The sequence below is a fragment of the Nicotiana sylvestris genome, chromosome 6 (genome assembly GCF_000393655.2).
Source record: "Nicotiana sylvestris chromosome 6, ASM39365v2, whole genome shotgun sequence".
NCBI lineage: Eukaryota > Viridiplantae > Streptophyta > Magnoliopsida > Solanales > Solanaceae > Nicotiana > Nicotiana sylvestris.
In genome coordinates, this window is record NC_091062.1 from 116,638,259 (window position 1) to 116,653,552 (window position 15,294).

General features: G+C 37.6%; 1 long non-coding RNA gene across 1 annotated transcript; it reads left to right on the forward strand.

Annotated features, from left to right (window-relative positions):
- The first annotated feature begins 1,751 nt into the window (after window positions 1-1,751).
- On the forward strand, window positions 1,752-4,305 carry LOC104210977 (uncharacterized). The gene is made up of 3 exons (XR_707032.2): window positions 1,752-1,860; window positions 1,933-2,040; window positions 3,442-4,305. It is a non-coding gene; the product is annotated as an uncharacterized lncRNA (long non-coding RNA).
- Window positions 4,306-15,294: the final 10,989 nt, after the last annotated feature.

A 15,294-nucleotide genomic window follows, 5' to 3' on the forward strand; every position in this document is an offset into this window, starting at 1 on the left:
ATATTCACGAGCAGATCTTTCCACTGATGCCCGACCCTTTTATATGGTATTCCTTTATTTATTTGATATTGACATTTGGTATTTTTTGAGCTGTTAAGGGAGAATACAAGATTTAGAAGTTCATGCTTTAAAACAAATAATTGGAAGATTATATAACTTACATATTTACCTCATCATTGTCGTATGCTTCATATCTGCTTATATTTTATTATATTGCTTTACTGGATCTTTAGTACGTGTCGATGTCGACCCTCTTCACTACTTCTCCAGGGTTAGACTAGATACTTACTGGGTACACGTTGATATACGTACTCATGTTGCACTTCTGCACTTAATGTGCAAGATCTGACAGGTTATTTGGTGATCATCTTGGCGCGTAGGCGCATCTGTTGAGGAGACTTTATGTGAGCTGCAATTCAATCTACGCAAAACAGTTCGTCGAGTCTACATTGTATTATTTATTTTATCATGTCTTATTTACATTCTGGACAGATGTTGTATTATTGTTATACTCCTTAGAAAATGCTCATGCACTTGTGATACCGGATTTTTGGAGATTCCTATGGATTGTTCGTTATTGTAATTGCGCATTCAATATTTATTTTACCCTGGAAATTCTATTTTATACCATTAAATTAATGAAGATTGTGATATTAAAAGTAATAAAATGTGTAAATAAATGGATATATCAATGTTGGCTTGCCTGACGGCTGCATTAGGCGCCATCCCGACCTATAGTGGACTTTGGATTGTGACATGCAACATTAACTACTTTTAAAACTATTGTTTAAAACATAGTCAGTATTTGTAAAGTACTTAGAATATAGTCGTAACTTTAAAATTAGTACAAATGTAATCACTTCCTAATTAAGTAAAGACCCACTTGATCTGCATTTTTTGGAATTTTAAACCTCCAATGAAAGCTCTCAAAATGATATGATAACTTTCTCCTTTAGGAAGACTGAAGCCTTACACAGATTGGAGTAGTACTGTTATGGACAAAGTGGCTGCAATTGGATATTATTAAGGATAGCCGTGGAAAGATGTGATGGCATATGCCAATGCTCTTCACTTGTGCACTAATAACGCAATTAAAACATAAGCTACACTTTTAGAAATTGTGTGGAATGCTTTCAATAGAATTCACAATATAATTCTAGAAATGAACTCTTTATTACCTAACTAAATTTTGAAAATTGATTTATAAAATAATCTATCAAGGTAGAACATTTTCTTATTTTGTAGCAAATATACCCTAATAAATCATAAAAAATCAAAAAGCTTAATACAGAACTTGGGAGAGCATTTGAATTTTCAATTAAATTAGTATAATAGTGTTTGCTATATTCACTACTAGAAATGTCCATTTTCCGACTGCCAATTTGCGACTACAAAAATTCAGTGAGAGTTTCCGATGGAAACGGTCGAAAATTTGCTAAAAAATATATATACTCTCTTAAAAAAAAAATTTAAGACTCACACTGCTACTGGGTCCGTCGAAAAATGGCGGATAAAACCGCGAAAGTTTTTTGCGAGGTTTTCGACTATTTATGTCGAAAAATAAAAAAATTAAATCTAAAGATTGCGACAAAATCGGTCGCAAAGTGAAATTAATTGTTGCCTGACACCTTTGACTGCGTTGACCCACTTGTGCGATGGATTTGGTTGAAAAATTTAAATGTTAAATTAATATTTGCGGCCGATTCGGTTGCAAATCCTTTTAAAATACCTGCTTTCCCTGAAAATATTTTATTTCGCCTCTTTCATCAGTCTTTCTTTTTCCATCTCCTCCCAGTTCCCCCCCCCTCTCCCCCACACCCCCCACAGCGGAACCCTCCACTGGTGCCATTGAAGACAAAGGTACTGTATTTCGTTCTCTCCTTCTCTCTATCCCTCCTCCTCTCTTCTCATTTTCCTTTTCAATTTTTTTAGAAGAGGCGGTCGGGCAGTTGTGGTGTGCAGCAGCAGCGGGGCGGTGGACTCCAATGATATTGTCTTCCTCTATACTCAGTGGTGGTGTTGTAGTGGTCCGATGGAAAGGTTAGTATAATTTTTATTAAAATTATTAAATTTATCCAAGTATTTAGAATTTTATGCTAGAAAATAGATTGATTTTCAGTTTTATAAAATTTTGGGTATTTTTGAGTGGAGTAGTTTTCTTGTAACAGATCATTCATAATCTTTTGAACAAATTTATCTTGTGGAGTTCCACTTGAGAATGGAAATTGCTTTGATATTTCAATAGTATTATGGGGCAAACAAATATGATTTCTTGCATTTTGAGTTGGGAGGCCACTGATATTGCTTTGGTATTTAGTTTTCCTTTTACCTCTCTTCCTCTTAGTAAAAAATATTCATAAATGATATTAATAAAAAGAAATATATAGTTTGTGAAATTTGATGAAGTACGATCTAATGAATCGCAATCACTTTATAGAAGAGATTTTGAGAATATGACAAGAGGATAGGTAATACTAAGCTAATAATTCTACTTTTATACCTATACAAATAGAAGCCTTTGAAATTAAATTCTTTAAAATTGGATTCTTAAAAATTAACTTATTGTGTAATGGTAACCTTTTAAAATAAGAACCTTTAAATAAAATAATATTTAACATTTTTGTGTAGATAGGAATCATCTGAATCATACAGGGTTGTGTCAATGGGTTGCTAGCTTTATTACTAAGGCAAAAACACTTGATGAGTTCCTTATCTAAGGGACGATTAGGTTCCTCTATGTGAAACACAAGTGTCTTAAGTTACTGGAGTCCGATATTGTTACTGTTCATTTGTATAAGAAGGGGTTTATGAAAAATTATTATGTATGGACTGTGCATAAGGAGAATCATACTAGTGTAGAGGTATGTTAATTTTCAGAACTCATTTGGTTGTAAATAAGGTAGTCCCATAGCAGAGAATATTAATATTGAAATTCTATAACCAGTCGCGTTACAAAGAAGTGACAAATGCTAAATAAAAGAAGGTTCCAGTGAAGGCGATGCACTACTTACCCCTTATACTAAGGTTAAGAGGTTGTATGTACCAATGAGTTCCGCTCCTCATATGAGATGACATTATGAACATAAAAGGCCAGATGGTGTGCTATGTCATTCGTCAGATGGAGAAACATGGAAGCATTTTGATAGGCTATTCCCAGACTTTGCAGGTGAATCGAGAAATATTAGGCTAAAATTATGTGCTGATAGATTCACTCCATTTGTAGTGTCTGCTGCACCATATTCGTGATGGCCAGTGTTTGTTATGTTGTATAATTTACCGCCTGAATTGTGTATGACAAGTCAATATTTTTTTTTAACTTGTATTGTTCCAGGTTCATGAGAAGTGGGGATTTTGACTACTTATTTGCACTCTTTTACTTTCGTTTAGCTGAAAATTGCTTAAAGGTATTCTCAAAAACTAACGAAATATACTTGCTTGCAGGAGTGTTGGAATATGAGCCAAAGAAATGAAAATCAATTCAAGAAAGAGTAATTTTGGACAAAGACCAAAACAAGGCTAAAAGGGCAACATGCGGACCGCACAATATTGAGTGCGGCCGTAAAATATGAAGAAAGCCTCTGACAGGAAGTCTTTGCAAAGTGTGGACCGCACAATTATTGTGCGGCCATAGAAGATAAAGTTCAGAGAGATGGGATTTTTGGATCATGAAGAAATTCGGGTCGCACCATTATTGTATGGTCACAGAATCAAGAGCGTGGCCGCACTCAGAAATGTGCGCCCCCCAAAAGTCTCCCATTTCCAAATCCCAAGGTCAAGAAGTGCAGACCGCACCATTATTGTGCGGCCGCACTAAGAAATGTGCGGTCCGTCGAAGTTGATGAAGCACGGCCGCAACCCAGACTAGCCTAGTTCTTGCCTGAATTTGAGAATTAATGGTTTCAAATATTAATTCATGCCTAATTGACTTAGTCTCTACTTGAAAAGGAAAGACTAACTCTAGCAACACTTGGTTAACAAGGAATTGGGGTGAGCTCAAGAAATTGATAGCCCTAATTAATGGGTAGAATCTAGAGATAGTAAGACCCGATTTGAGCATTTATCACTTGTTTTGTGCAATATCCATTTGGTTGAGAAAGCCAAATTGGGCAAAATCACTCTAACTACCGAGAAGTATTGAGTGGGTAATTGCGTGTGAGTGTTATATTACGACCGTAACCAAGAAATTTTTCCTAGAGCCTACAATTTGTTAAGTAACCATCTAGGTGGAAGTCACGACCCTAGATCTTTTATCAACTTGAAAAACAACAATACCAAAGACATTGTCTCTTAGATTTTCAATTGCAAGCATTAGCATACAAATTAGAAGTAGAAAAGAAACAACCATTCATGTGGAAGTCCAATATTGGGCACGCCATACGCTAAACTTGGTATATACCTAATCCCATATAAAGCTCTCTATGGAATCGACCCCGACTCACGTTGGGTAGTTATAATTGCATCGACCGCATCACAATCCCAATTAGTGGTGTGAGTTTTGGCGTGCGACATCAATTTTTTGGCGCCATTGCCGGTGAGCTTAAAAATAGATTTAGCTATATATTTGGTTTTGTGTGTGATTTGTCTTCTTTTCCTTCCGAGTTACTAATCTTTTCGTGAATCAATTGTTGGTGATAAAATGGCTCTCCACAACAATGATTCTCTTGGAAACGTTCCATTGGGGGATGACCGGGATGATGACTAAGTTGATGAGGTTCCTCTTGAACCTCAAGGAAATAGATGAGGCCACCCTCCTCAAGACAACATTCCCGTTCCTACCCCACCTCCTCCAAGAGCGACGGCACATCAAGTGTTGCTGAATGAAGGATATGCAAGTGCCATAGTCTCACCCCGCATTAAGGTGGAAAACTTTTAAATCACAAATGTCATGCTTACACTGTTAGAACAACGAGAATTCTTCACCGGGGCTTCAAATCAAAATGCATACAAGCACTTGAAAGGGTTTGTTGACACTTGCTGGGAGAGCAACCAAACCAACGTCTCTAAGGATTCTTTGCGGTGAGGCTATTCCCTTTCTCTCTTATGGGGAAGGCCTTGGATTGGTTGGAGAGGTTGTCAAATCATTCTATCCATACATGGGATGAATTGGCCGAGAAATATATTGCCAAGTTCTTTTCTCCCGGGCATATGGCAACTCTCAGGAATGAGGTTCTAGCTTTCAAACAAGAACCCAATGAGCCTTTGTATGAGATATGAGAAAGATATAGTACTATGGTGAAAGAGTGTCCGAACAATGACTTGATGGAGGCTATGATTCAACAGACTTTTTATAGATGGATCAATACTACCAATCAATGTGTGGTCAACCAATTTGCCGATGGAAATTTTATGACAACGTCGTATGCGGAAGCTTATGAGATTCTTGATGAGATAGCGGATACTTCATCGGCATGGCAAAGTATGAGCCAAAAAGAGAAAATGGAGTGCTGAAGGAAAGATGAATCCATTCTATTCCATCAAGTCCTACCTTGATCTAAAAAACCTTCATTACTTCCCGCAAAAGCCCTACATGATTTCACGTTGAGTGAGCTTACATTAGTGGTGATTTACATGAGGGGCAAGTATATGGTACTTAGAGCCGTACTTGTGACATTCTTTTGAGAGAGATGAACAAACTTTTCACAATTTTTGAATTGAGTGTTATATTCTAAGGTGAGATATGCTAATAGACAGTAGATGGGGAGGAGTTTGGGATCCACAATGACCAACATGAAAGAGCGAGCTTCCTTGATGAATAAAGTCAACTCCTAACGCTCTAGTGTCACATTAGAACTATTGTACTCACAAAGTCAAATCATTGCATTATTGATAATTCATACGTATTGTGGGTATATGTTGCTCCCAATTGATGTGTGATTGATTCACCTTAGGCTAGCTGAAATAGTTCTTGTCTTGTGGAGGTGGAAATTACCTTATTTGCTTGAGGACCAGCAAAAGCCTAAGTATAAGGGAGTTGATAAGTAGGGATTTTGACTACTTATTTGCACTCTTTTACTTTCGTTTTAGCTCAAAGTTACTTAAAGTTATTCCTGAAAACTAATGAAATATGTTTGCTTGTAGGAGTGTTGGAATATGAGCCAAAGAAATGAAAATCAACTCAAGAAGGAGTACTTTTGGACAAAGACCAAAACAAGGCTAAAAGGGCAACATGTGGACCGCACAATATTGAGTGCGGCCGCAAAACATGAAGAAAGCCTCTGACAGGAAATCTTTGCAAATGCGGACCTCACAATTATTGTGCGCTGCAGAAGATAAAGTTCAGAGAGATGGGATTTTTGGATCATGAAGAAATGAGGACCGCATCATTATTGTACGGCCGAAGAATCAAGAGCGTTGTCGCATTCAGAGATGTGCGGTCTGCAGGAATCTCCCATTGCCAAAGCCTAAGTCAACAAGTGCGGGTCGCCCCATTATTGTGCAACCGCAGAATCAAGAGTGCGGCCGCACTCAGAAATGTGCGGTCCGTAGAGGTTGATGAAGCGCGACCGCAACCCAAAATTGTGCGACCGCAGAAGTCCAACCTTTCAAGCTAAGTTTCAAAGTGTGGACCACACACATGATTATGCGGCCGCACAACCTCTGCAGGGGAAATTTTGTCCGACAATTTTAGCTGGGTATAGATAGATCTTTTTGTCATTTTTAGGTTATGTTTTATGCATCTGAGAATAGATAGCCGTTTTTCTTTACTATATTGGGTAACATTGTATTTGTTTAATATTTTAACATTAGATTTTCTTCTCTTAATCATCTATTATGGATTTTATCTTAGTTTCTTCTTTAATTTCTTCATTTTTCATGAGTATCTAAATTTCTAGCTAGGGTTGTGACCCAACCCTAGTGTGGATACTTAATGGGTGTTTGATTTAGGGCTTGTTTGTGATTGAGTTAGTGATATTTAGTCTAGTTCTTGCTTGAATTCAAGAATTAATCGTTGCAAACATTGATTCATGCCTAATTGACTTAGTCTCTACTTGAGAAAGAGAGACTAAGTCTAGGAAAATTTGGCTAATAAGAAATTGGGGTAAACTCAAGAAATTGATAGCCCCAATTAAAGGGTTGAATCTAGAGATAGTAAGATCCGCCTTGAGCATTTATCTCTTGTTTTGTGCAATATCCATTTGGACTTGAGAAAGCCAAATTTGGTAAAATCACTCTAACTACCGAGAGGTATTGAGTGGGTAATTGCGTGTGATTGCTATATTGTAATCTGAACCAATCAAACTTGCCCTAGAGCCTACAATCCATTAAGTAACCACCTAGGTGGAAGTCACGACCCTAGATCTTTTATCAACTTGAAAAAACAACTATACCAAAAATATTGTCTCTTAGATTTTTAATTACAAGCATTAGCATAATCATTAGAAGTAGAAAGAAACAACCAATCATGTGGAAGTGCAATCTTGGGCACAACATATACTAGACTAGGTATATATATAATCCCATATAAAGTTCTCTATGGACTCGACCCCAACTCGCGTTGGGTATTTATAATTGCATCGACTACCTCAGAATCCCAAATAGTGGTGTGAGTTTGGGTGACAACAATTCGTTTTTCATTACAGTATTGGGTAACATTGTATTAGTTTAACATTTTATCATTAGATTTTCTTCTCTTAATCATCTATTATGGATTTTATCTTAGTTTCTTCTTTAATTTGTTCATTTTTCATGAGTAGCTAAATATCTAACTAGGGTTATGACCCAACCCTAGTGTGAGTATTTAATGGGTGTTTGATTTCGGGCTTGTTTGTGATTGAGTTAGTGATATTTAGCCTAGTGCTTTCTTAAATTTGAGAATTGATGGTTGCAAACATTGATTCATGCCTAATTGACTTAGTCTCTACTTGAGAAAGAGAGACTAAGTCTAGGAAAACTTGGTTAACAAGGAATTGGAACGAGCTCAAGAAATTGATAGCCCCAATTAAAGGGTTGTATCTAGAGATTGTAAGACCCGATTCGAGCATTTATCACTTGTTTTGTGCAATACCCATTTGGTCTTGAGAAAGCCAAATTGGGCATAATCATTCTAACTACCGAGAGGTATTGAGTGGGTAATTATGTGTGATTGCTATATTACGATCCCAACCAAGCAAACTTGCCCTAGAGCCTACAATCCGTTAAATAACCACATAGGTGAAAGTTACGACCGTAGATCTTTTATCAACTTGAAAAACAACAATACTAAAAACAATGTGTCTTAGCTTTTCAATTGCAAGAATTAGCATACAAATTAGAAGTAGAAAGGAAACAACCAATCATGTGGAAGTGCAATCTTGGGCACGTCATACACTAGACTTGGTATATACCTAATCTGATATCTCATGTATGAATTCTTTGGCCCTTCTTAACTTTACAAGTTATTATTTCTTCTTGTTTGACTAACATGCAGGTAGATTCCACATTGGAGGTGCTACAAAGTAGGAAGCAAGCAATCGGATGGACATTGGGGGATATCCGGGGCATAAGCCCTGCCTTTTGCATGCACAATATTATTTTGGAGGAGGGTGCCAAACCTCCCGTTGAACATCAATGGAGGCTAAATGAAGCAATGCAAGAGGTTGTCAAGAAGGAGATCATAAAGAGGTTGGATGCCGGGGTTGTTTACCCTATTTTCGATAGTTCATGGACTTTTCCGGTGCAATGTGTCCCAAAGAAAGGGGGCATGATTGTGGTTACAAATGACAAGAACTAGTTAATTCCTACAAGGGTGGTGACCAGATGGAGGGTGCATTGATTATCGCAAGCTCAACAAAGTTACAAGAAAAGATCATTTTTCACTTCTCTTCCTTGATCAAATGCTTGATAGGTTGGACGATCGTGCTTTCTATTGTTTCCTTGATGGGTATTCCAGCTAAAATAAAATTCTCATTACTCGGGAAGATCAAGAAAAGACTACTTTCACTTGTCTCTATGGTACCTTTGCATTCTCGTGGATGCCATTCAGCTTGTGTAATGCACCAATGACTTTTCAACGGTGTATGATGGCTATTTTCACAGACATGATGGAGGATATTCTTGAGGTCTTCATGGATGATTTTTCCGTGGTTAGGAATTCTTTTGATGATTGCTTGAACAATTTGGATAAGGTCTTGGCTAGATTTGAGGAAACAAATTAGATGTTGAATTGAGAGAAATGTCACTTCATGGTTAATGAAGGTATAGTCCTCGGCCATTAAATATCAAAGAGTGGTATTGAGGTCGACAAGGACAAAATTGAGGTGATTTCCAAACTCCCTCCCCTACATCCGTGAAGGAAGTGAGGAGCTTCTTGGGTCATGCGGGGTTCTGTCACCGATTCATCAAGGATTTTTTCAAGGTGGTAAACTATTTGTGTAAACTTTTGGAGAAGGATGCCAAGTTCTATTTAAATGAAAATTGTATGAAGGCATTTGAATTGCTCAAGTTCAAGTTTACTACTACTCTCATTATTATCGCACCGGATTAGAGCTTACGTTTTGAGCTCATGTGTGACGCTAGTGATGTGGCGGTTGAGCAGTTTTGGAGCAAAGAATCAACAAAATCTTCCATTCGGTATACTATGATAGCAAGACATGAATGATGCCCAAGTTAATTATACAGTGACCAAAAGAGCTATTTTCTATTTTCTTTGCTATGGAGAAGATCCACCCGTATTTCATGGGTACAAAGGTGATTGTTCACGCTGACCACGGGACACTTAGGTACTTGATGAGCAAGAAAGATTCTAAGGCAAGGTTGATGCAGTGGGTGCTTCTATTGCAAGAGTTTGATCTAGATATGCAAGACTGCAAGGGTAGTGAAAATCAACTGGCAGACCACTTGTCTCGATTGGAGGAAGAGAGGAGGCCACATGACGGCCTTGAGATCAATGATTCCTTCCCTGACGAGCAATTGCTAGCCATTTCAATGACCGAGATGTCATGATTTGCCGACTTAGCAAATTATCTTGTGAGTGGAATTGTACCAAATGAGTTCTCTTCAAACCAAAGGAAGAAGCTCAAATGGGATTGCCTTGACTATTATTGGGATGAACCGTATCTCTTCCGGATTTGCACCGATGGTGTGATTCGAAGATGTGTGCCGGAGGAGGAACAAGTGGAAATTCTTGAGGCTTGCCACTCTTCGTGTATGGTGGTTATCATGGTGGAGCTAGAACGTCAACAAAAGTGTTGAGTTGTGGATTCTATTACCCGACTCTCTACAAGGATGCTAGTGATCTAGTCAAGCGATGTGATGAATGTCAAAGCCGGCGGGATTTCGAAGAAGAATGAGATGCCCCTCACCACCATCTTGGAAATTTACATCTTTGATGTGTGGGGTATTGATTTCATGGGACCATTCATGAGCTCTTATGGGAACACCTACATTTTGGTAGATGTGGACTATTGCATCCCGCATTTTCGTATGTTAAAGTTTCGTCTTTAGTTAATTGACGTAGATTCGAGGATGAGATTTTCTTGGGATTATAAGTATTATGCTATTTCAAACAAGTGATGAGTAAATTCGTGAAGGTGAGAGTGTAAGTAAATCGAAGAAAATAAATTTCGTCGAAGATTGTCATGTTGGGATAAAATACGGTCCAAGGTATAATACCCGGTATTTATGGCCAGTGCCATACAAGGTACCACATGACCGTGATTATAAGGTGTATAAAGTGTGTTAAAAGTGAGTGGTATTTTAAGTAGTTTGAGATAATTTCTAATAATTTGAATAATTAAATAATTATTGGTTAATGGGGATTAACAAATTAATTAAGGAACTAAGTGGGTAAGAATTGTGATAAGGCTAAATTCCCCCCCCCCATGTGGCAGCAAACCACCTTATCATTCTTGACTCATTAAGTTATTAGATAAGGTGGCAAAATACGGGATATGGTGGCTGCCACATCCATATATAAGGCATCTAAAACCTTAAGTTATTGTAGGATGGGGAAAATAATATTTGATAAGAAAGCTTTTGTAAGTAATACACTTACGTTGGAGTCTCAAACATGAGTTTACAAAGTGACTTTTGTTTCATATATCTTGCTTCATAAGACTCTCCTACATGAAAAGATACGTTATGTTGGTACTCGATTGAGTAAGGTATCGGGTGCCCGTTGCGGCCCATCGGTTTGGGTTGTGACAAAAGTGGTATCAGGGTAGTTCTGTCCTAGGGAGTCTAGAAACTGTGTCTAGTAGATTCCTATTTATGGGTGTGTCGTGTACCACACTTATAAGCATGAGGTTATAGGGCATTTAGGACTGTCACTCTTTCTTCTTACTCCAGATCATGTCATAGAACTCAATTTTAAGAACTCAATTTCTAACTCTATCTTATTCATAATACGACGATTCATACATCCAGAAAGACGATTGGTAAGAGATATAGTTGTGGAAGAGTTGAGTCAGAGGCACTCGATTTTTGCATCATGCTTATGATGGATAAATTTGAGGTATTCAACAGATCATGTATGTACTAAGATGTGTGAGTTTTTTGATAAGGATCCATAAGGCAAGAATGTCTATCAACATTTACGGTAAAAAGGAATAAGAGAATCAAAAGGTAGACACAAGTTTTAGCAAGTAAAAGAAGTAAGGTAAAGAAAGGTACGAGGTACCCAATTAATGAAGATTAACAGTATTTACAATTCAAGCAAAAAAATATAATCATTTTGAGTTATCTTCAATAGTAACAGAGGTATGTACAATTGGTCACGCCCATTCCAGTTATGCCCTATGGGGGTTAATAGAAGTAGCATAAGAAGAGGACAGGATATCAGGATCTGGCTAAGGTTAGAGTAACCCAAAATGATGGATGAATTGTTTGCGTCAGTTGACATTTCTGAAGAATATTGCAAATGTGCTAATACATCTCCTCATGAGACACTTAGATGGTACACTCTAAAATAGTATAGCTAGATATGAGTACTATAAAGATAGGCACTGGAAGCTTTGAAAGGATAAATGTTACCTTAGTATGGCTCTCGTCCCTGGTAAAGAAAGAATGTTAGGCAACCCGAAGAGCCATTAGATGGAGCAAAGGGAGTTAAAAGCAAAAGATATCCTGTTGAAATTTTCAAAATAAAGTGTTAGACAGAAATATTAGCAGGAAATGAGAAGAGAGTTAATGAAGCGTTATGAGTAAGATGTGATGCATGGATGACAACGGTAGAAAAAAGATGGTATTATAGGATACATAGTCAAGTTAAGGAAAAGACGAGAGGAGCCAGGCCTTGAGACAACAAAAGAGTATAGGCCATAAAGTTATATCCTCATTTCGAGAAATAAGTTCGTGACTCCAACGCAACTACCGGAAGGAAAAGTTAGACCCAGAATAATATGAATCAGTATGGGCTGGTGAACAAGATAAACTAAATGTGAATTAGGGACTGAGTGATTGGATAATAGTCGGCATCATGAGAATTTCATATTGTATTCCGGCGAGAATAGAATAGACCACAAAAGAAGATTCATGAGGAATTTAGAGAATGGTCATTCAGGAAGACACTTCCCTAAAAGTAAGCAATGTGAGCAAAGTTAAGCATAAGAGACTGTAGGTGCCAGTTACACTAGGTGGTTCCCTCGTGAGTAAGGAAATTTGTTATTCTTCGTACAGAAAGATTACCACAAGGCAAGTGAGGATTATCGATGATGTGAAAAGACGCCAAAGATGAAGAGGAATCTATAGGCAGGTCGTCGTAGCTCCATAGTACTCCCCTAAAGGGGGGAATATGGAATAGTGTGGCATTAAGTCAGAATTAAGGGGTTCTAGTTAATTATGGAATGGTAAAGGAAGAATGTGATAAAAAATGAAAAAGGGACGAGACTACACTTATTCAAAGCCTACAAATATGCTACGATTCCAGAACATTATGCAAACATGACGTCAAGGAAAGAAAGTAAGGGCCCATGCCCAAGATGTTATTGATAGATAAAAAGTCAGTGCGAGATGTAAGTTAAGACAAAGGAAATAACCCAAGACACATTACGCGGAATATTGATATGAGAATTAGCCAACGAGTAGTCAGTAATTGACTCAGAAAGAGCCTAGTTATGGTGAAACAGGAGGTTACAGACGAGTTAGCAGATCGTGCAAGATAAACATAGTAAAACCCAATATGGTGAATTCAGTCTCGCAGATATGACATCGTGATCCTTGAGAAATATTCAGTTAGGAGTTGGGATAGTAAAAGGTACCATATGAGTATTATAGAAATAAAAGAGCATGCCACTGGGAAGACAATCAAAATATTAGTTTAGAAGCAATCCTACAAGCACAAGGGCATTGAGGTAAGTAACTACGGATAATTAGAGGCGAGGAAGAACGTCAAAAATTCCATCGGGTATACGATGTAATAAGCTCACATCTTTACAAGAGTTAGAGGGTCATCCCTAAGTACTACAATGGGAGACTAGCCGAGGAAATAATGAAGAAGTCTTCAACCTAAATATAGTAGCTCGAAGGAGAAATGGTCATGTAAAATCAGTCTCACAACAAATCGAATGTAATATTCGAGACCATATGAGTTGCACAAAAATTCCAGAATGTGTGGGAACTAGGATAAGTTAAGTATGTACGCAACAAGGGGGTGGAAAGACCAGAAAAACTAATTACGTACGTTTAAAAAAAGCTGAGATGGAACGAAAGGAATTATTCGACAAATGATACAGAGTTAGTACATGATGGATACACTCAAGATTTTGGAGTATTATCCATGCAACATATATGTTGACAATCATACAGCCGTAGAAGACTCCAGTATAAGTTAAAAGAAAGAATTGAGCCCAGGGCATAGACAAAGGATCAAGTTGTTAGAAGCTTGTATCATGGATATTCCCTAACGCCCATGAAAGGCTAAGGTAATGACTAATACCAGGAGCCGCAGATCGGAAGATAGATTAAGCCCACACAAAGACTGATTAGAAGGAAGAGGAAACTAAAAAGTTACACCAAATAAGTAAACCAGGAGTCTAATTATTAGACCTAGAAAATTATAGACTTCATGATTAAGAACATGGAAGAATCTCTCTTAATATTAGAGGTACAAGAGAGATAGTACAGTAGCTATATTCTATAATGGCTCTATGATAGAGCCAGTTAGAAGAAGTACTAGCCTCATAAGAAGTCAGTATGAAGCTCCCACCGAATTGTGTATGCCCTAGAGGTGCAAGTATTATGATAGAGCTTCAAGTTGTGAACGTGAATTATACCTATGTGGAAGGGAGGTCAGGAAAGAGATAAAATATACCATGCAAGATTTTATGGTAAGAAAGGTAAAGGTGAACAACATACGAGATGCTCAAATGAAGAAGGTTGTGAATAGTCCATATTGCGGATAGAAGGCTAGAAGCACTAGGATTCAATATCCAGAAATGATAGTAGCATCGCCAGTGGCGTACCTTCCAGCCTATGGTTTCTAAGTACCGAGAGATATAGGCAAGAGGGTAAAGAAGAGTTAGAGACGATGTGATGTCGCGCTTTATGTTGCAGAATAACACAAGGAAATATATGGTGCAAGCAAGTTGAAAAAAGGCCGCGAATAGTATAACTAGATATGTATAGGTCCCAAGCTAAAGTATAGTAATGCGATAAAGTTTTATGACAGGAGTAAGAACGAGAAAGGGCGAATGAGAAGGTGGCGAGAATAGATAAGTCCTCGGGATTAAGCCCATGAAAATAAGAGAGCTAATGGTTTATCTAAGTTATAGAAAGTTTAGTATAGCCTAAATGAACTCAAAGGAGTCTAAGAATAATAATGTCTAAAAAGAAATGGAATGTTGCCATAGTAATAGAATGAGGGTGTGATTGTGATAAATAAAGGATGACGTTTGGGCCTTCGATTGAGTAATGACTTGAAGAGGATTTCATGAATTGTAAGGGACAAAAATACCCATATAAGGTGAGTCACATTGGGATACTATAAAGTACGATTATAGAAGTATAGTATCACTCGTAGGTGGATCTATCTAATTACTCAGATGCCCCAAATGAGACGCGAGCCCGAGCGGTGGTGTTATATAAGAGATCAAGTTATCAGTGGTAGGTGATAGATCAATATTAATATGAATCAACAATAGCTGGATAAAAATTCAACATTATGAGATGAGATTAGACCATAAGTCTTAAGAATAAGCAATGAGAGTAACCTGGAGTTGGTTTCAAACTTCAGTAATGATAAGTCGAAGTAAGAGTTATGGTATAGTATGACCTACGTAGATGCAGTAAAGTCATACGAATGGATAACCCGGTCTATAAAATAAGATATAGCAATATTCGCAATTTCTACAAAGTATCGAGCAAAGAACTTCAGTATAC